Source organism: Poecilia formosa, unplaced genomic scaffold (genome assembly GCF_000485575.1).
Source record: "Poecilia formosa unplaced genomic scaffold, Poecilia_formosa-5.1.2 Scaffold62, whole genome shotgun sequence".
NCBI classification, from domain to species: Eukaryota; Metazoa; Chordata; class Actinopteri; order Cyprinodontiformes; family Poeciliidae; genus Poecilia; species Poecilia formosa.
Genome location: NW_006800001.1, coordinates 713,582 through 734,055, shown reverse-complemented (window position 1 = coordinate 734,055; position 20,474 = coordinate 713,582). Strand labels below are relative to the sequence as shown.

At 40.0% G+C, this 20,474-nt stretch overlaps 1 protein-coding gene across 5 annotated transcripts in view; it reads right to left on the bottom strand.

Moving 5' to 3' along the window:
• The window catches only part of dlgap4b (discs, large (Drosophila) homolog-associated protein 4b), a 117,957-nt gene that overhangs the window by 34,361 nt on the left and 63,122 nt on the right, over positions 1–20,474 (bottom strand). For 4 of the 5 annotated variants that reach the window (XM_016672506.1, XM_016672507.1, XM_016672503.1 and 1 more), the window contains one exon: positions 7,956–8,003. The gene's annotated coding sequence lies outside the window, so the exon portion shown is untranslated. Of the gene's footprint in view, positions 1–7,922; positions 8,004–20,474 lie in introns of all 5 variants that reach the window. The other variant, XM_016672505.1, reaches the window with a different exon arrangement.

Genomic DNA, 20,474 nt, shown 5'->3' with positions numbered 1-20,474 from the left:
CTGTGGATAAAATAAGAAACTGTTTTTGAGCTAAACATGAGTTACCAGTGGATAATTGTGCCTTTTTAACTGTTTCTTATGCATGGATTAGTAAAAGGGGGAGGAACAAAGTATGTTGATGTAATGTCAATGGCCTGCTACTTTAATTCAGTACAACTGTCAACAATAGTAATATAAGATTTTCATTCTAGGTTTTCATGGGGGGAAGTAAAAAAAAAAAAAATCCATCCAGTTTACTTATATCCAACATAGTGCACAAGAGTACAACTGGTCCGGCATTGTCACTATTTTACTGAACAAACATGAAGTCAAAGTGAAAAGACAGACCGTCAAAAACTAAGTACAACATCTTTTTAATGTTGGCTTAATTACATGAGGGTTGGAGACATTTGTTTCAGAAAAGATTCCACAAAAATGGTCCAATGACAGGTTGCAATCTGGACTTTGACTTTGACACTGCAATAGTTTGTGGACTAAATTCAGCTTTAATCTAATTCGACTGACCCAAGTAGAAATTTTCACTCATGCAGATGAATTTTCATGTGGTGCATCAGATTCCACTGCATTTACTTTTAATGCAGGTTATATGACAGAAAGTCTAGGCTTTAAGCAATCCTGCTAACACTATAGATAACTGGAAGAAAAAGGATGTAGATTTATGCTGTGTTCATCTTCATAGGGGGATCCCTTCAGTTTGGCTGATCCATTTGTTCACTTCCATATGCAGGTCTATGCAAAGTATTGCAAAAAAAATTACCTCCTGGTGAGACGTTTTGTACTAAAATACCAAAGATTAATGATCAACTTGATGCCACATGGACTGAACGGAAGCTTTATACTCAGTAACTCCGTGGTGTTTTATGACAATTTCACATGTGGGAATAAGAAAAAGGGCGTCTCTCACTGACTGCTGTGTACAGCGAGGGGCAGGGAGGGTTGTGTGCTACAGCTGTGGCCACTGTCTGTAGTTTCCGGGCAAATCCAAATGACTAATGCAAGCAGACATGAGAGACGTACATGCCCACACTCAGGCAAAAGCCTGCTTTATGTTAATGCATGTATATTAAGATTATTTTTCCCAGCACAAAGACAGCTTATGGACATTGTTCTCACAGAGATACCTCTCTCCTCCACACAAATCAAGGATCCACTTCAGAGACCAAACAATCCGAGCATTATCAGACATACTGCAGCCTTCGCTTGAAACGTCTCTTTGATTTCAGCTCACTGCATCTAAAGCAGTGAGCTGAAAGTTTATTTAGAAAGTGCTGCTAATACAAGGTCAAAGAAAACAGAAAAACAAAAAAAAAAATCTGCATGGAAATTTTGCTTAGTGTTTGCTTAAATGTTTTGGACGTATTTTTATTCAATAAAAATAAAACCTTGACAAAAATTATTTAATTATCTTTGTGGAAGCCCGTTCTGACTGACAGCTGCTGCACAGCACATGTGTCGGCATAGAGCTGCGGACTTTCATGATCGACCGCTGCACAGACGTAAATCTCAGCAGGATAAGCTTTAAACCTTTCCAACTCAAACACGTCCTTGGCTTGACACACAAATCGGCCGCTAGCCCCCCTCGGTCTAAGACAAGCCACTTCCTTCCTGTTGGAACGGGAAGGGTCACTAGAGGCTGAGGCATGCAGAAAAAAGGGGTTCTCAGTGGATGCCATGCATTCATGTGTCAAAATGTAGCAAAGAGATATGTAGCTGTCTCATGAAAACCATATTCAGGGGGACTGAAGATGCTAGTGGTAATAGATTTAGTTCTGAGATTTAATAGCTGTTGTCATGGTTACTTACAACAACATGTTTGGGGTGTCCAGACCCAGTTCCAAGAAGAGTAAGCAAAGTGAGGTATTTTGAAAGAATATGTTTCTGAGGGCCTTACTAACTCGGCCCCAGACACCTATTGTTGTTTTTCTATTGGTCAACGGCAACCCCAGCAAGCTGCAATTAGTTAAAATAATCATCTCTTGAGGTGCTGTGGTGGCACAGGGGCAAAGCACAACCCATGTATTGAGGCCTTAGTCCTCATGCCAGTGGTCGCAGGTTCGATTCCAGGCCTGGTGACATTTGCCGCATCTCTTCCCCCTCTCTCATAACCCTTTTTCCTGTCAAACTACTTTCAAATAAAGGCCACTAGAGCCAACAAAACCTAATAAAAAAAATAAAAATAAATAAAAATAATCGTCTCTTCTGCAGTGACTTGTAAATCTGCATCATAGTTGTTCACCCCATGCAACTGCATTCACTGTGAAAGAGAGACTGGATTGGCTGCTGCAGCTTTTTTGTCTCTCATATGACCAGAGCTTAACTCTACAAATGACAGAATCTATTATAAAGAATTAAAGCATATCAAGCTTTAAAGCACGTATGTCAAAATCTTGGCTTGAAAAGATATGATCAGTCTGTTTACTGCATAAACAGTGATTTATTTTGAAGGTCCTAATCCAGTCTGCTTGCAAGCGACAAAACAATAACAACTGGAAAGTAATGCCAAAACGGAGAGCTGCTGCTGATGTGGAGGTGAACCTCAAAATGCCAAATTGCTCACTGTAAAAATGTCAATGTCTGCAGTTTTAGAATATATGTAGGCTAATGAGAGCCGCGCTGAAAGGGAAGGTGTTGTTTTGCAGATATTTTATAATGACCCAAAGTAACCTAGCGACATTTCTAGACAATGTTGTCTTTAGATAGAAACTGAAATGAGTTACCACAGCAATCGCAGTTCAACCAGAGGGGACAAAAGTCTGTCATCCACGTCTTTCAGTCGGTTATCAAATTGTCACGAGGCTCAGATATCGCAGCGCAACTTTGGACTTGTGTGTCTCGGTCAACATGTTGAAAATGCCATTAGACCCGACATTATCACAAAGTGACACTCAGGATACTTTGGTTAAATTGTAACTTGCTTCCCTAACCATCTTTTTTCCCATTCTTTAAAATGATGCATGTTTTCGATCCTTCTTCACGACAAAGTAAACAATCTGAAAGTAGAGCATCATAATAGCTGCTACTCCCTTCTGGGTAGGTGAAGAGGGTCTGTTTATGTGTCAGTACCCGTGGAATTGTGGATTTGACACACTCCCCCAGGGCTTGAATGTTACTGACTCAATACGCAGAAGAAAAACACAAAAATAGGCCAATTATTCTATATCTAACTTGCTGTCTTTAACCCGAGTAAAGCCACAGGCACGTCCAGTTAAAAGACGCCATCGCTCAATGTACATTTTGCAGTGTTTTATCTGCTTTTCAGACACATAATCCTTTGCGTTGCAAGCAAAATAAGTTATGGAAGCTGTGCAAGTTTTGCTACTGCAACTTGTTTCGTTGACTGTCAAACATATGCATAGGGCACAGAGGAGGTAGACTCTGCAACAGGAGCGCAGACCTGGCTTATTTAGATTGGCAAAATAAAAAAATTAAAAATGAGCAGCTACACTTTGGAAAGCTAGCCTTACAGAGATCCTAACTCAGTGCTGATGAACTTTCTCAGAGATTTTTTAATTTAACATCGCCAAGGCTGCTACATGATAAGTGCTCTATGTCCCTGTGCAGGGGAATAAAACACTCGTATCTAAAGCAGATCAAACCTTTCTGGCTCTGGCCTGGGGATTTTTCTCTTCACCCGTGTTTGACTTGTTGGACTTTTTTTAAACAGTTAAATCTATTTAATATATTAAGATGACTAACCCATGTATTTAGTCTGGCGTTTCACTTTTTTTTTCTTGTAGCATCAGTACTTACCTATATCTGTCGTCTTGTACTCGTCCTTATTTTTCTTTTTATATCTATCTAGCTATTATGTGCATGTTTTGATGCTCTTTATCTGTTGTGATCAATATCTCCTGCACAGTATTTTTATAACTTTGTGCAAAGAGCTGAGTAGTAAATAGAATCTATGCACCCATGTGAAGGCAACAGAAGATCTAACAGCATCGCTAACACAGCAGGCAGCTCAGGAGTAAAGCTGCAGAGAAGTTTAAAGAAGGACTATGTTATGAAAACCATGTCCAAAGGGCCAAACATCAGCACTATGCACTAAAAATGCAAAGGCTCCAACCACTGATGATCTGGGCAAAAGAAAGAAATGTTGACAAACACAGCCAATAGACCCAAAGTAATTCTGGAGGAGAAGCAGAGACCCACTGACAGTTCAGGAGACTCTCTACCATTGGGGGGGGTCAACATTTCAACATCTGTTATTTTCAGCCGGTGTGGTTCGCTTTCACACTGCCCTGTCAAACAATCCAAACTAATCAGAAAACTTGTTCACCCTGGTTGCCCGTTGTGACACTGCACCAAAAATCTCTAAAGGAAACGACACAAAAATTTCTGAAGAGGTTCTTCTTGCAAGAAAACCCAAACAAAAATGGAATGGCGTCAGATATTAGAGGTTGTAGGATTTCTCTTTTGTCTTTGGCAAAAAAAACAAAAACAAAACAACAACAACAACAACAACAAAAAAAACACAAGCAAGTCCGCTAGCGTTAGACTAGTGTTTGTTTAGGTTGTATTTATCCAGAATGCCCCGCGGTACTGTTCACTTCCTGCTTTTGGAGCGACCTCCGGTCCACTTGGCATTCAAACTGCGCTAGAGTTCACTTCAACCAAACTGAGTCCTGGTTTCGTAGTTGAGCCAGAGTTTGTGTTTTTATTTTTTTTTTGCTCCGCCTCAGAGTTTGCCTGCACCTTAACCCCTCCGCAAACAAACCAGACTTTCTAGGCAAACAAGTCAGAATTCAATAAAAGTGATGTAAAAAGGAGCTGGTGTGAATGAACCCTTAAATGATTTATGCAGCTTAGTGATGGTTTAGGATCACGTAGCGTCAAACTCTCATTGTAATTTTAGTACAGGGAACACAATGATAAAACCACCATGTTCACCACCATGAGTAATTGTTTGGATTATGAGTGCACTCTAATACTAAGCATGTTTCCAGTTTCACTTCTTACCGCTTCACCCTTTGACAGCTTTTTGTAACGTAACAGGAAAAACACTCTGTACCGCATCAGACAAAACGGGAGGAAACAGAAGATGATGTCCACTGTGATTCAGGGGAATTGCCCAGGTCTCATTCTCTTAGTGTGAAGACAGCAAGAAAAGAATAAATCAATCACAGCCATCCACCTTTGCCCAACTCTCTTTTCAGCACGCTGATTCAGAAAGACCTCAGCTTTGATTGTAATGTTTCATCATTATTGAGGAAGCTTCCTTTCCGCCTGTGCTTTTGTTGATCCGATCAACCCCGGGCAAATGCTACTTGTCCCACTTTGACCGGAAAAGTAAAGTATGAAATGAACCTGCAGCACAGGATATTGTATGATTAACGCGTTATCAGGCTGCCTTTGTGCAGAGCCAAGTGTACAAAAACAAGAATCAAATGAACCCCCCCAGATCCAATTCTAACACCTCTAGCATGTCCTATTGTGAGCGTGACGGCTGCTCTCATCTTCCACCCGGGGGGAAGAACTGGAGACCAGTTACTGGAGCTTCCTGTTATCTCCAAACTGCAGCATCACAGCTGGCAGTGCCTCTGATTGTCGAGAAAAACAGGGAACCCGAGAACACATGAGTGGGCAGTAGTTTCTGTTCAAACCGAAGAGCGTACGAATGTCAGCTTCATTTGTATACTAATGCCTCCCTTTGTGTATGTGATATAGGAGGAGTAAGAGCACAGTGAATATAAGAAGTGTATACCATGCAATAAAAAAATGAATGCTTTTCATGCAAGAAAAGAGTTGAAAAGTTAGAACAAGCCAGAGCAATGTGCCACGAGAAAATTATGAACAAGTCACAAAAGTAAAAATGGAGGAAAAAGTAAAAAAAAAAACAAAACATAAGTTGCTGAGAAAATACTGATTTTTATTTTTTTATTTTACTTTATTTTATTTTATTTTTTTTACAAAATATAGAAGAAATCATAAATAAACCAGTACATGCTCTCAATAGTTTCTGAAGTTTTAAAAAGGCAAACTGCGTTTAAAGTCAGCTTATTTACAGAGAAAATCAGAGACGTTTCAAGGGAAGGAGTAAAAACTCACAGCTAATTAACATGCCGGGCTTCATTGGGCATTGACGCACGCTCCTTATTGATTTCAGCTAATAAGATGAAAGTTTGAAAGAAACATGTTGCTATTTACCTCCACCACATCAATCTAACCCACACTGGTAACTGGGGAATTGGAAGAAGAAGAAAAAAAAAGACTCAGGCCCAGGACTGCTGATGGGTCTGGGCCAAATGCTCTCCGATATTTGGCCCAGATCATTTTTGCTGTCTGGGGAAATACAGGCATCAAAGAGAATTCTCCAAATTGTTGCAAAGCTGCAAACTTTCTCTATATGATTCTGTAGCATCAGAAACAGAGAAGCAGGACCTGGCAATAATTGGATGAGCCAAGGAGCACACATCCCTACGTTGAGGATGACAACAGAAAGTCCTCATCTTTGGTGAGTAGTCAGCATGAACTAATGCTAGCTACAGTCAACATTCACACTTTGATCAAAGAACTGATCATAAAGTCAGTATTGACAGGCAACATTTTTAAAAGTGTAACAAATACACATAAACTTCTTGGGTAAATAAAAATCATTTTAAGTCTATAAGGAATAAGAATTGTTTTTGACAAAACTGCATTTATTTAATGTAACGAGAACTATTACTGGCAACTATTACTACAACCTCAATTCATAAAATCCAAAATAGAAATCCTATAAATTTCAGCTATTAGACACTTTAAATAACCTTTTGGGTTGCAGACTTACTCAGGATGCTAGGTCAAACCCATAATCAAGCACTATGGGGGTGTATGACTCAGGACTGAGTTATCAAAACATCTCAAAATAGGATGTTGCTTTTTTTTTTTTTTCTTTAATTCAGCAATGTTTAGAGTGCAGCCCAGAAGCCCTGAAGTGGATTTGAGTGAAAAGTCTGACAAAACGAACCCACAGAAAACAAGCACAACACATATCAACACCTGGTGAAATTCCTATCACCACTTATTTTAAAGGCATTGTTTCCAATGAATGTCTTCATAATTACCATATGACATTTCTTACACAGTTATTCAAGCTAAACCTTTTGCACAGATCGTGTCAGATTAAAGCATTCACTACCAAATAAAGGTCAAAAACAACATTTTTCATAACCGTATCTTTGACTAGAGAAATGAGATGTTTATTATTTATGTGCATATCGTGTAGCGTTAGGTCAGAAAGTTATTTTACAAATAGTGCTAAGTTGCAAATTGTGTTAAAAAGTCTAGCTAATGTATTCTAAATAATTAATGTACAGATAAACATCAAGTAAATAGGATTTTTTTTTTTTTTTTTGCTGTGCACTATCAGAACTTCTACTCATAAAAACCTCAGTCGAAAAAGTACGAAGGGAAAAATAAATCCTCATAAAACTTTCTCGCTGTACGGTTATCTCTGAGGATTGCATCATCTTATCATTAGGATGAGCGGGACTGCACCACTTTCCATGCATTCAGGGAACCGCTCTACCCAAGCTTTTAATGGAAGCATATCAGAGTTTGGAAAAAATCCAGCGAAAACTTCCACATCCTCATTCATTATTGATAACACCCTAAGCCTTGGTTGCACTCGGAATGACAAACCCAAACCAGGCAGTCGCAAGGCGTCCGTAGAATAACATAGAGTGGAAAGACTTGTGTCTGAAATATGAATTACACTTCTTCATGACTGAGTCCTGCTTTGACAGAGCACTGGCGTTTGTCGGGAATAAAAATTAGCTCCTGATGAATTGTGTCGGAGGTGAATGCTGTCCCTGGTGGGTGGTGAAGTGAAGTAAAATAAAGGTTAGAGGTTCAGAATTTGCGTCTCCACTGCACACGTACGCATTTGTGTACTCAATTATACCTCTTAGTCAGTTTAATTAAATTAAAAGCAACATTACCAGCTAAGTCCTGAGGTCAGCCAAGGGACTTACATTGGCAGCTCATTTCTCAGAAGTCTCGACCTCAGAAGAAGACGATTCCTGGAAGAAATGCAAGGGAAACTGTGTCAGACATGTCATCCTTTATTCGTTAAATTAAGGACAACCTAGGCCGTTTTAAGACGCACACAAACACCCACACACACGTAAACCGATGTAAATTTTGCAGACTCAGAGAGAGCCGACGATGAATCTGTGTCGTGCAGTTTCAGTTTACAACAATCAGATTCTGAAAAAAACTGCCCGAGGGCTACTCGTATGCATGCACTGGCCCACAAAGGAGCAAGCAGCTCCACCTTGATGTCTGCTTTACTGTGCCCTACTTCCTCTCTGGTTCCTGCCTGCTGCTGCACCTCAGAGGGGAAAAACATTAGCACGCTTTAGCAAGTTTCGGTCGCCGCAGTCTCCCACTCATCTGCAACTTGGGCGGATAGAAAATGTTAGGGAAGCCAAGACAACGCTCAACTAGGGGCGCCTTTCATCTCTGCAGGCAGGTGTTCACTCACCCAGCCGAGTGATATAGCTGCACACGTTGGATGGAACAATACTTGGACACAAGATTGAGAGTCTGCACCAAAGTGCCTTTCAACAGCTTCTCTTTATCTCCTGCTGCTGATGTCAAGTGGAGGGGAGATAGAGTCTGAGCTTCTTGGCACCACTTTGACAAGTGCCATACAAAATCTGCAAGGGAACAAATCTCTGGAGTCGTGCATCAAAGTGCATCCAAGAACTCTTCTTTTGTATTATGGATTCGTCTTTTCCTCATGATTCAGTAAAAGCCCTTTGTTCTCGCAGCCTCACAAGTGTTAATACATTCAGCATGTTGTGAGGCACAAACTTGATGCTAAAATTCATCATTTCATTCCTTTATTCAAACTTTAAGTCATATATTTAAAACTCATCCATAGTCTCTTTAGTATTTGAAATAATGCCACGGTTGAAGGTTTGCAAGATCTGTGTGCAACCAAGACAGACAAATTGAGTGCAGGAAAAGGAAAAATTACTACCACCAAATAATTACCATCTGTTAGAAAATAGATCAAGGTCATAGGCTCTGTGAGAAACTCAGCTGTCGATCATATTTAGAGCCTTAACATCTTCTCTATGCTATAAAACCTAGCTGATACAGATTTAAGTGTCTAAAAAAACACCTATTTAAGAAGACTGAATTGGCCACATGGCTGTAATCATGAATAGCCAGTATTAATGTATTTTTTCCATATTTAATGATCTACCAATCATTTGGTAATGGCAGCTTAATCCTCCCGCAGTCTTAGCACCACGCTCGAGAAGAGCGCAGCAGATGTCATGGTCGGACAACAAGAAAGAGGTCAGGGTGTTTCATCAGTCTGACCTCTATTATTCTATTATTTTTGGTCAGTCCTCGAAACTACCAAAAATAATAAAACTTGTAAATATGCATGTGGGATCAGTGCGACACCACTGGAACTGCACACTAGAGGTGTAACGATTCCTCGAATGATTCGAGCACCTTGATTATTAAAGGAAAACGTATCTGCCTCAAAGCTTCATCGAATTATGTTTTATTATTTAGCGCACCGTGTTCTGGGATCATTATTTGTGTTGGGCAGCGCTCTCTCTTCCGCATACGAGTTGTTGCTATGTGCTGGCAGCATAACGGCAAAGTCTCCGGGTTTGTGTTGGTTTTTTGGGGGGACCAATAAGCATCTTGAAAATGACGGACGAAATGGTTGGAATACGACAGCTTCACTCCTCCTGGAACTGCCCGGTTACCGTTTCATGGCGAACGGTGGGAAGGTCACTACTGGTGTATTTATACAGGAGAGAGGGAGAGAGAGAGAGATTCTGATTGTAAGAATAATCAATAGAGTACTCGATTATTAAAATATTCTTTTTACACCACCCCCACCGCACACAGGGTCAAAACCTCACGCGGGGTCCACTGGACCCTCACGTAGTGCGAGTGTTAACGTCTAAACATGGTCTATAAGTGATCCCAAGTAGTCAAATAAATTGAGATAACCAGAAAATACTTCATAGTTTAGACTGCCCTGTCATTGAAGCAACTACAAGCATTACGCATGAAGGTGAGAAAACCTTCATGAGTGCAGATAAAGCACCTGTGTAACATCACAAAAGACTAAAGAATGTTCTTACCATTATTGCTGCAACATTTGAGAACCAAATTCATCGTATCGTTGCTTAATTGTGGAACATAAGGCGGTTCTAATTTCTGACACTCATGCCACGTCTATAGAAAGAGCTCGACTATTTGAAATTCTTCATTTCTAGCCCTTTAACAACAAAAAGCTGTAGCCTGGCGTTAAGCCACATATGGAAGAAAACTCATTACAAAATGTAAACTTTCTCAGTTACATGATTCTGAGAAGTCAAGAGACGACGTGTCTGCCCTGATCGTTCGCCACATCTGTAAAACAGTTGAAAGTAGTTGCACAATGGTTGTTGCCTTTGATTTTTTTTTCTTCTTTTTTTTTGGTGGAAGGGGTACAGAATCAACAAACGCAAAACTCAAAAGCGCTCTGACCTTTTACAATAAAATGTCAAGAAAATTGCAAAAACAAGCTGCCACACATACACGCACGCCCTAACAGTGTGAAGTGCTGTCTGCCATCGGCGCCAAAGCATTGCTCAAAAGGGTCTGAATAACGAGAACGAAAAAATAACCCAGCGTAGACATATCAATAAAGAATGAATTTATTTGACGTGGTAAAAGTAGCTGTAAAGAAAGCAGGACAGCCACTGACAAATACAATAAACCTTTATGGAAAAAGCTAATCCATCATTCTCTTTTCTATGTGCAGCTTCAGCTGCATCAGGGAGGCATTAAGATTCCTGTCACCTACTCGCAGAACAGATTCACCATTTTAAGCCCCTTCATAAAGCTTAGGTGAACTTGAATAAAAGACAAATGAAAGGCACTTCATGGAGTTTTCAGGGAATGAATTGTGAATGGGATTCATGCCAAACTACTCCTGAATGGCTTCAGTGCCTACTGCAGATTTGAGAGATTAATGTCGAACTGCACTTCACGGTGCTGGGTTTGTTGGGGTCAAGTAAAAATAAATTAGAAATGAGATTGGGAAACTGATTGAGGTATCAGGCTGGGGATCTGCTGATTGGGCTCTTTATGTAGGGAATGCATTATAGATGTCTGCTCAGAGCCTAGAGCAGGGGTGGGCAATCCTGGTCCTCGAGGACCTGCGTCCTGCAACTCTTCGATGTCTCCCTGGTCCAACACACTTGAATCCAACAGCTGAATCACCTCCTCAGTGCAGTCTAGTTCTCCAGAGTCCTGCTAACGACCTCATTAGATGACTCAGGTGTGTTGAAGTAAAGATGCATCTAAAAGTTGCAGGAGGCCGGCCCTCCAGGCCTGGAGTTGCCCACCCCTGGCCTAGAGGAAATATCTCTCTCTCTGTTCGAATGCTGTGGACAGCATCTGCAAGTTCTGCTGAGAAATGAAAGTGTCCCTGTTGCCAGATGTTGACCTACACTAAGGTTGGCTCTTTTGGGCCACCTTTGATTCCTGTAGATTTTTCTTGAAAGTCCAAGACCATGAGAAAGGTCCAAATCTCATCTTTCAGACTGATTTTGAGAAAATGAGACTGAATGTTTTTTGATTTGGTCATGAAATCCAATTATATGAGGAATCATCAAGCACGTAATGATTATTAAACAGCTCAGCATGGAAATGGTCCGACAGGCTGATTAGGCGTCGTAGAAACTGTACCAAGCTGATGGGGAACAGGCTGATAAAAAGGCCAGCAGACGTGGGAGCCCTTCGGAAATCTGTTGGGCCGCTTCACGAAGACGAGCACAAGAACTTCTCCTGCTTATGCAAGTTGTAGTGTTGAGGAAACAGATGGGAGGCTTCATAAGTGTGACTGAAGATGAAGTGAAGCAGTGAGGCAGCTCCCTCGGAAAAAGCCACACACTCGTTTCACCCGAAACCCTGACTGCTGTAATTATGCTGATGACTTTAGGAGCGGGCAGCGGACCCAGAAACCGGTTCCCATGGGGGGCCACTTTAACAACCTAGCCTGGGTGTGCGTGACATCAAAACATGTGGTTATGTTACCTTCATTTACTAGTTTTCATTTGAAAACGACCTCTTTGAATCACACTGACCTCTGAATAAACAAAGTTGAGGGACAGCTGATCTTAGAGCGAGTAAAAGCGGAGAACATCGTTTCCAGTTGTAATTCTATTTGTTACAAAAAACAGTTAATTTATATCTGGTAAACAAAATGTGTATATTGAGACTTTCATGAAGATATATTATTAACTAACTTTACCAAGAACATTACCCCTCCCATCACCATGGATCAGTCAGTTGTGGGGGTATAACAGACTTTTGCAGCTATCCAGTTACAACCATGTGTGTTTGAATGAATTAATATTAAAAAAGGCTCCATAATTCTGAGGACAACATTCAAAAGACAAATTTAGCTGATCAGCAACACACTTTATAGTTTCTGTTCGCAACTCATTTGTGAGGTTGAAATTGAAAATTTACTGGCCAAACCTAAACTATATTGTTTTTGTCTTACACCATTTAAAATTTGTTTAAACACAATTTATGATTTATTAAAAGTTTCATGAAACATTAGAAAAGTTACATTTCAGAAAACACTAAAGTCTGAGTGGTATTTGCAACCTCGGATTCTGCTATACGTAAAAACAACAACAACAAAAAAAGATATTTCCAGCATTAAGACCTCCTTGGACGGGGTCGTGTTGTAAAAGTCAGTATTTAGAGAAGTCGCACCTACATTAGATTATTACAGATTCTTTAAAACTTAGCTTGTGATTCTTGAAACAAAACCATTAAGATTGTAAGCTTTCTTGAAAAAAATGTTAAAACATAATTTTGTCTCATTCTGATGCACCAAATAAATCAATCATCTCATAAGCTCATTGCACTGTAACACCAGTATTTGGCGTCTTTGAATGAGATCCCACTTTGTCAGCAATGAATTAAGTGGTATTTTCCTCTTTGTGCGTCGTGTCCTGGCAGAGTTGGACAAACAGAGTTAGACAAACAGTGTTGGTGGGCTGAGTTGGCTTGCAGTGTTGGTGGCAGACTTACTCTACCAAAGTGGGAAAAATTTTATTTTGCTCTCATTTCACAGCGGACACTTTATAGAATTATGTGTGGTTCAGAAAGCCAACCGGACAGGCCATAAAAATTATTAGGAGACAGAGATGTTAAGGACAAACGAAAAAAAAAAAACAACAAAAAAAAACGAGGAACCAGAAAAAAAAAATGATGAAAACAATGATAGATTGATCACTTCTAACCCATGTTCTGATCCTGAAAAACCCCACTCCAGTGTTGTTTGTTGCTGTTGCTGTTTTGCAAACAATTGCAAAAAAAAAAAAAAAAAATGCTCAAACTGTTAATCAGACATTTTTTTCTCACTAATTATCCATGTTTATATAACACTTCTCCGTACCTCTTTCACATTTGAGTTGTAATATCTGCAACCAGTAAAGCCTATCTTAAGATTAAGGTTAATAACATATAAACTGCTGACTCAAGCTGTACATTTTTGCATGAAAAGTCAGACAGCAAAATTAAGTTGAACATAAAACTCCCTCAGGGGAGTGTGGGTTTCTTTTCTTGAATGTTAATAAGTTTGGCTCCAGAAACTCCAAATCAAAACATTTGATCCTTTGGGAGGGAACTGTCAGAGCAAGGAAAATATTAATTTCTCTTTTTTAATAATACACTGAATTCGTGCATACAATGTCAATTATTACACAGCAGCAATATCTACTTGAATCTCTTAGAAGATTAGAGATTTAAAAGTGGGCTGCTGAATTAATTAAACCAAAGGATGTGAGACGTCCCTGTATCTGGAATATCCCAATAACATTGCAAAGCTCCAGTTATGTTCTTACTACCAATAAAAATAAGATTCCAGAAAACCTTGTGAATGTCAACTTTGTCCCATCTATGCGTTTTCACTAATACCAGCCTGAGAATTTCACCAAACCAAATGCAGACCTTGTAATAGTTGTGTCTTAGTTAGGGATGCTGCATGTGTTTCAGCTTTAACAGGCAAGTGGCAGACGGTATAAAAGGAGACTGCTGGTCTGAATGCAGACTGACTGTGAAAGCAACATGCCAGCTCCGCAGGATCTGGCTCAAAAGGGAAATACTCTGCCTTTAAACTAATAAACACACACACACACAGTCAGATAAATGCACAACAACATGGACCCTAAGAGATTCACCTGCATAGACCTGCACGTGCACACGGCACTAAAGAAGACCAGGAAGTTAAGGCAGACAACACCTGTCGCTCTGTCTGGCTATCCTTCTGCCACTGCGCAGGGGAGAAAAGTGGAAAAGGGGGAAGCTGAAGCTCATCTCTTTTTCTTTTTGTGCAACACACATATGCATGCTTAGCAACATAGATGCCCACCATCTTGGGCTTCATTGACAGATGGGTGAACACAGCATAGAAAGAGCGGGGGTGAGGAGCTGGAAATATAATCTTGCACGGCTGTCTTCTAATTGCCTCGGTGCGTAAGTGAGTTATTTGATATCTGCTTAATTAACTGACTGAAGGTGTCATGAAGTCAATCCTAAAAGTAAATTTATTGCTAAGCAATGAAAGTATGCGACTATGGACAGTTTTTAATGCAGAGTTTATTGTCAGCTTAGATTCTAAGACTTGTATGTATTTGGTGAATGGATGTGTTTGCATCTAGTTTATATGCTTCTTGTTTTTGTTTTTTTCTTTTTAGAAATGCTTAATGAGGGATTAGTCTGAGCTGCAGCCAGTATTTAATAAGGATATCCTCTGCTCTATTACTGGCTCACACTTGCCTACAAACAGCCTCTCCCCACCCCCAGTACTGTCTGACTCTTCTGGCACATCAGACAGCTGGCTGTTTTTCACATATGAGGGGAATGAGTGTCATCAAGCAGAACTCCTCTGCAGGGCAGGCATGCCAAAAATCTAGAGCAGGTGCATGATTTTATCGTCACAAATCTGATGGAGATCTAAATACGTACAATCCAATGTCAGGAAGCGAGAAGAAAGTTCACTTGCAAAAAACATTCACGTTGCCTAAACCTTTGCACATTTTGTTCTGTTACAAAATGTTACAGGCATAATCAGAACATTTGTATTTTGCTATAATTTCATGTGATTCAACGAGCAAGAAAAAGGCTTATGACATTTCTCTTCAGATAAAAATGTGAAGATTGTGGAACGTATTCGGTGTTCAACCATCTCCGCAGTGTGTCGATGTGTTGCGTGACCACCTTCTGCTGCAGAAATGTAGAGTCCTTTTGGTATGTCTGTCTCAGCTTTGCTCATATCAAAACAGAAATTTCTGCTCATTTTTTCCATAATAACTCAGTCAGATAGCACCTGTGAACATTGCTTTTTGTGTATTGCCAAAGGTTCACAGTTAAAATTACATCTGGACTTTGACTGGGTCATCCTAGCACGTAAATAAGACAATGCAGCCCCAGTCTTCAGTCTTTCACATGGTCTCTTCTAGGATTGTCTTATCACATCTATGATTGTCGTTAATCGTTCTGCAGTTTGTAAGATTTTGCCTCTAAGCAGACACATTTAAGTTTGGTCTCGTCTTAGCAGAAATGATTTTTCTTGCTTGTTTGCTCTATGTTCAAGTGTGTTATCCGAAATGCTGAAATGTGAGTCTTAGCTCCAGCCTCAAGTCGTCTGCAGTATTGTTAATGTTAAAGGGGTGTAATTACATTTGCAAGGCACTGTAAGTCAGCTAACTTAGAACAAATATTCAAATGTACAGCATTATTTTTTTAAAAAGCTTTCCATTTGTGTCTGAGGTCAGACTGGCCATTAACCCCGTCTCCTTAAAACCTCAGCAAGCAGAAAGATAAGCCAGTACTGTGAAAGAGTTAGGCGCAGTCTAGCAATGTCGGCTTTTCTCAGTGCCTTCGGCAGCACAGTTCCTGGTTAGACCTCCAGCCAAGCCGTGTAAAAAAAAAAAAAGAATAGCAAGACAAATTCATCAGCAAAGCCATTACAGGAACGCCAAAAGCATTCTCTTAACTCAGCAAGCCTGCTCGGTATCCTCGTGGATAAAAGCAAGTAAGCCACAGGTTTTACGAGTGATCACATAAGGCCGACCACTGCGTGTGAAAGTGTGTTCTCGCTGGTAACAAGATTATTTCCCATGTCTGGATGGGGCCTCACTAAATAAAAATAGCCAGAGAGAGCGGGGGAGAGGGTCTCGGTGAAAATAACGACGCAATATGAAACCCCGGTTTCCCTCTTAATCTGGCAGGTAGCATCCATTAAACTGCAATTACTTTTATTAAGCTCTCTTCGCTGACTTTATTGCAGGGTGAAGCTCAGTAGACAATTTTAAAGCCCCAGTGGGAGACATAAGATTCACATGTATAACCGAATCGGGCGCATTCAATTATGACCCACTGAACGCCCGTAGCATCGCCGATGGTTTGATAAATTGAGTTAGCAATAAATGTTGCCTGAAATATGGCTGAAGGTAACACCAACATCCTGGCATTCTGTGGCAGCGATACGTAATTCAACACCTTGTTTATCAGTTTCGAAGGCCTGCCGGAGGGAAAAAGGTCGAACCTCCTTCCCTCCCTGCGTCCCTGCTGTATTGTTAGACTTGGGACATTGCGTCATGGGCTCCTTTATGAGTTACATGCTGTTTAAGAGCAGAGAATGGGGGGGGGGAGAGACGGGAGAGAGGGCCAGGCGACAGCACCCTAAGTGAAACAAATGACATGCTCGAAGCGCCTGACCAGACAGCTCAGATTTATGGGAAACGAAAGGTGCGTCGGTGTCAGTCAGGAGTCTTTGCGCGAGAGGAGCGAATTGAATTTCCCAGAGCCAAAGAAGACGGATGCACACAGACCGAGCTGCTCCGCTTCCCTCTGCCGTCTGATACCTCGGAGAGGTCGGTGAAAGGGCAGTGAGCACGTCACGTTTAACAGACAAACAAGGAGGGAAGAGTGGCACGTCGTCGGAAAGTAGGGCAAGAACAGAGTGGGCTACTGTAAAAACCCATGGGATATTCATGGATAAAGAACGACCACTCAGAATTAGGGCAGAGTGCCGCGTTTGCTGAGCTGGAACAATGGCTCCGTTAAACCAGCATGACAGCGAAAGGTCAGGGTGCATGTTTATATGCTTTCATTTAAGTCTCATACAATTTTATGCTGGATAGCGGCAATAAATTCACCTGCTGTATGAAAGCTGCTATTTTCATCTTTCTGTCCCCCCCTCCCCCACAAGCAGCCTTGAATATAAAGCATTTTAAAGGATGCTGAGGCTATAGAGATGATCAAATGCCAGACATCTTCATGACATATTGGAAGCCTGATGGGTGACTCACTGACATGCAGTTAATTTAAGCTTCTGTGAGCTTGAAATCCCCAAAGACAGGATGTATCAAAGTCCTAATTATATCCTACTTTGACCTGGAAATGAAAGCAAATTGCAATAAACTTTTTTTATTATTATTATTATTATTCTTTTGGAAGTTCTCTCTTCTTTTCAATCCACCATCTAAAAAATGAAAAAAATAAATAAATAAAATAAAATCCAGTTATATTTATCATGCTATTTTCAGAGACAGTGCCAAAACATAAGCAGCTTCTGCACACTTCTAGAGGTGAAGAAAGAGGGACGATTGGCCATGCAAGCTCATACTGTACACCCAAAGACTATTTTCATAAGATGTGAACTTTTGTTTTTTTCTTTTGACAAATCTGGACAATCTCTGAGCCACAGCGCAAGTTCCTGCTGTGGATCAGCAGTAATCTTATTTTCTGCATTCCACTGTGCAGCCGTTCTTTCAAGAATATTTGATTTGCTCACACTGGGGAAAAAAAACAAAACAAAAAACAAACAACAAAAAACATCACCATTTTATTTATGTGAGAACAGAAAACCATTTTGTTAGCAGACCAAACTGCTTAATAAAACTGAATGCTGACAAAGATGTGAATACAATACAAATAGAAATACAAAAAAAATCTTAATTAGGGACAGACAGATCCGCTTTTTCCACTTCCAATACCGATACCGATATCTGAGGTTTAGTATCGGCCAATACCAATCCGATACGGAAAAACATTTTTGAAATTACTTAAAACATTTCTTTTTTTAAACATAGACATAAATGTACTGAATTAGACATTTATGTGATAACTTTGCACCAGTAGAGCACACTTCAATACACCATTGCTTTACAAAGACGGTCAAACATGTAAAAACAAAACAACTCTGATTTCTTCAGTCAATGCAACTAGTAATGGAACAGCCAATGTGAAAATGTTCAGTTTGACTACGTTGGTCAAACGACGTAAAAATAAACTGCAATAAACCTTCAAATGGTTCAGAGAGTGCAATTAGGAATTTCAAGTATAACGTAAAATAAATAATAAAGCATGAAGTCACTCACGACACAAAGCATAGAAGTAGACTGAACAGATCAGATGGATAAGACGCAGTGTCACCGATTCCCTATCAAGGATTTTCTTTCAATATCAGGACCGATACTGATTAATATCTGACAGTGTCCATTTGTACTAAGCCTTTTTTACTCTGATACCACTAAATAAAGTCCACCTGTGTGCATGGTGTTGGTATTATGCTGTAGGGATATTTTTGCTTAAGCAGAACCAGAGAAAGTGATTAAGAGATAAATGAAGCAAAAGATAAGAAAATCCTGGATGAAAACTTGGAAAAAGGCTCCAGGCTGGGCTGGATGTCCATCTTCCAGTACAACTCCTCTAAACTTTAATTTAAAAGTTTAATTTAAAGCAAACTGATGTCAGAAAGGTCTAGTCAAAGTAGTTGCCAGCAATGACGTCAGAATGCAAACCGGATTTTCTCATTTTCAGTTTTAAAAAATATAAAAGATCAGTTATGTTTGTTTTTCAATCCACAGCTTTGTATTGTGTTAGTTGGTCACATAAAATATCAATAAGACACATTAAAATAGGCAATCCTGACAGAATGTGGGGGAAAAAAAAAGCGGCATGAATATTATGCAAGGCACTGAAATATGTTTTGAATCCCAACATTTTTGGAAACTGACCAGTGCAAAGTCAGTGCATTTGGTGTTATGTTTTGATTTTCTGTGCAGTGTTGAAGCACTGATTAGTGATCAGCGCAAGACCCTTCATCCCAGATGAGAAAAAATGAATAAATAACATAACTCAGGCTGCATACAAATGTGCAGAAATCTCTGTGGCGCTCTGATGTAACCTTTAAATTTCCTTTCAATCGATTCACTGTGCCTGTGACATGGCTGGCATGTCAGATCACACCTGGCTGTGCAGGCTCTCCCTGGTGTTGTTGGAACCAAACAGTTTGTGTAACATGCAATGTGATGATAAAGACAGCCACAAAAAAAAAATAAAAAAATAAATGTTTTATGGGTTGATGTGTTAAAAATTTGTTGCCTTCCCATGATGCACAGCTTGCTTGCTTGTGTCAGTTGTGCTTGCAAAACCTGAGATTTCATTTGAAGCTGAGGCAGCTTGTGAAGCTCAACAAGACTTTGATCTACAATTTTGCAGTGAGCAATGCAGCGAGTGCCTTTGATGCCGGGCTGCAGATTTGGGCTCACGAGTAGACTAATCGAAGCACCAGAAAAGCAGACATCAACACTTGGCTGGGTGGCAGTCTACTCCTCTAACGTTGTAAGAATTTGAGCAGTGCAATTATTTGAGCTGATGTTGTATTTTAGGGTTTACTGTCACATTAAATTGGGAATCAATAGTTTTATGTGAAATGAGTCTGCTGAGGTTAATTGCATTAGCTGTAATACTTTCTGCAAGCCGTCAAACGTCAGCTGGAGATTTCTGCTTCAGCGCTGGTCCAGCTTTGATCTTTGTTCACGACAAACAATGAAGGGGTTCTAAATTATCACAAAACTTTCATTTTAAAGCTTAAACTGTCAAAAATTTAGAGGCCAAACTGGATTTTATTTCTGAAACTCTTCACTGCCTTAAAAAGTATTCATGCTCCTGGACAAAATCTGTTTTCTCCTATTTTTGTCACACTCTGGTTATTTAAGTACAAAATCTTAACACTGAACCTGCTTCAACAGCTGAGTCTTGTCTTCTGCTGGTCCCACAAGAGTGAAACAAAACGAGGCTAAAACTGCCTTCTGGTTTTATTTCAAAACTATAAACTTGTCAAATAAAATATGGAGAGTACATTAATTTTGTCTGTAAGACTTCAGTTAAATTCAATTTATTTATATATTTCCTATTCATTAAAAGCTTAAAAACAATAGTTTTAGTGCTCTCTTATTCATTGTAGACACGGTTTAGGAACCACAGGTTCAGTTTAGCCTCCATTTTCGGCTGCCTAAAGACTCAATAGGCCCTTTAATGATTTTTTTTTTAATGCGCCTTCATTTATCAAAATCTGAATACTGAAGGGTCAAATGTCACAATCAAAGCATGATTTGCACCCTACCAAGTGAGCCGTCCCTGCTGCTGTGAAACAATTT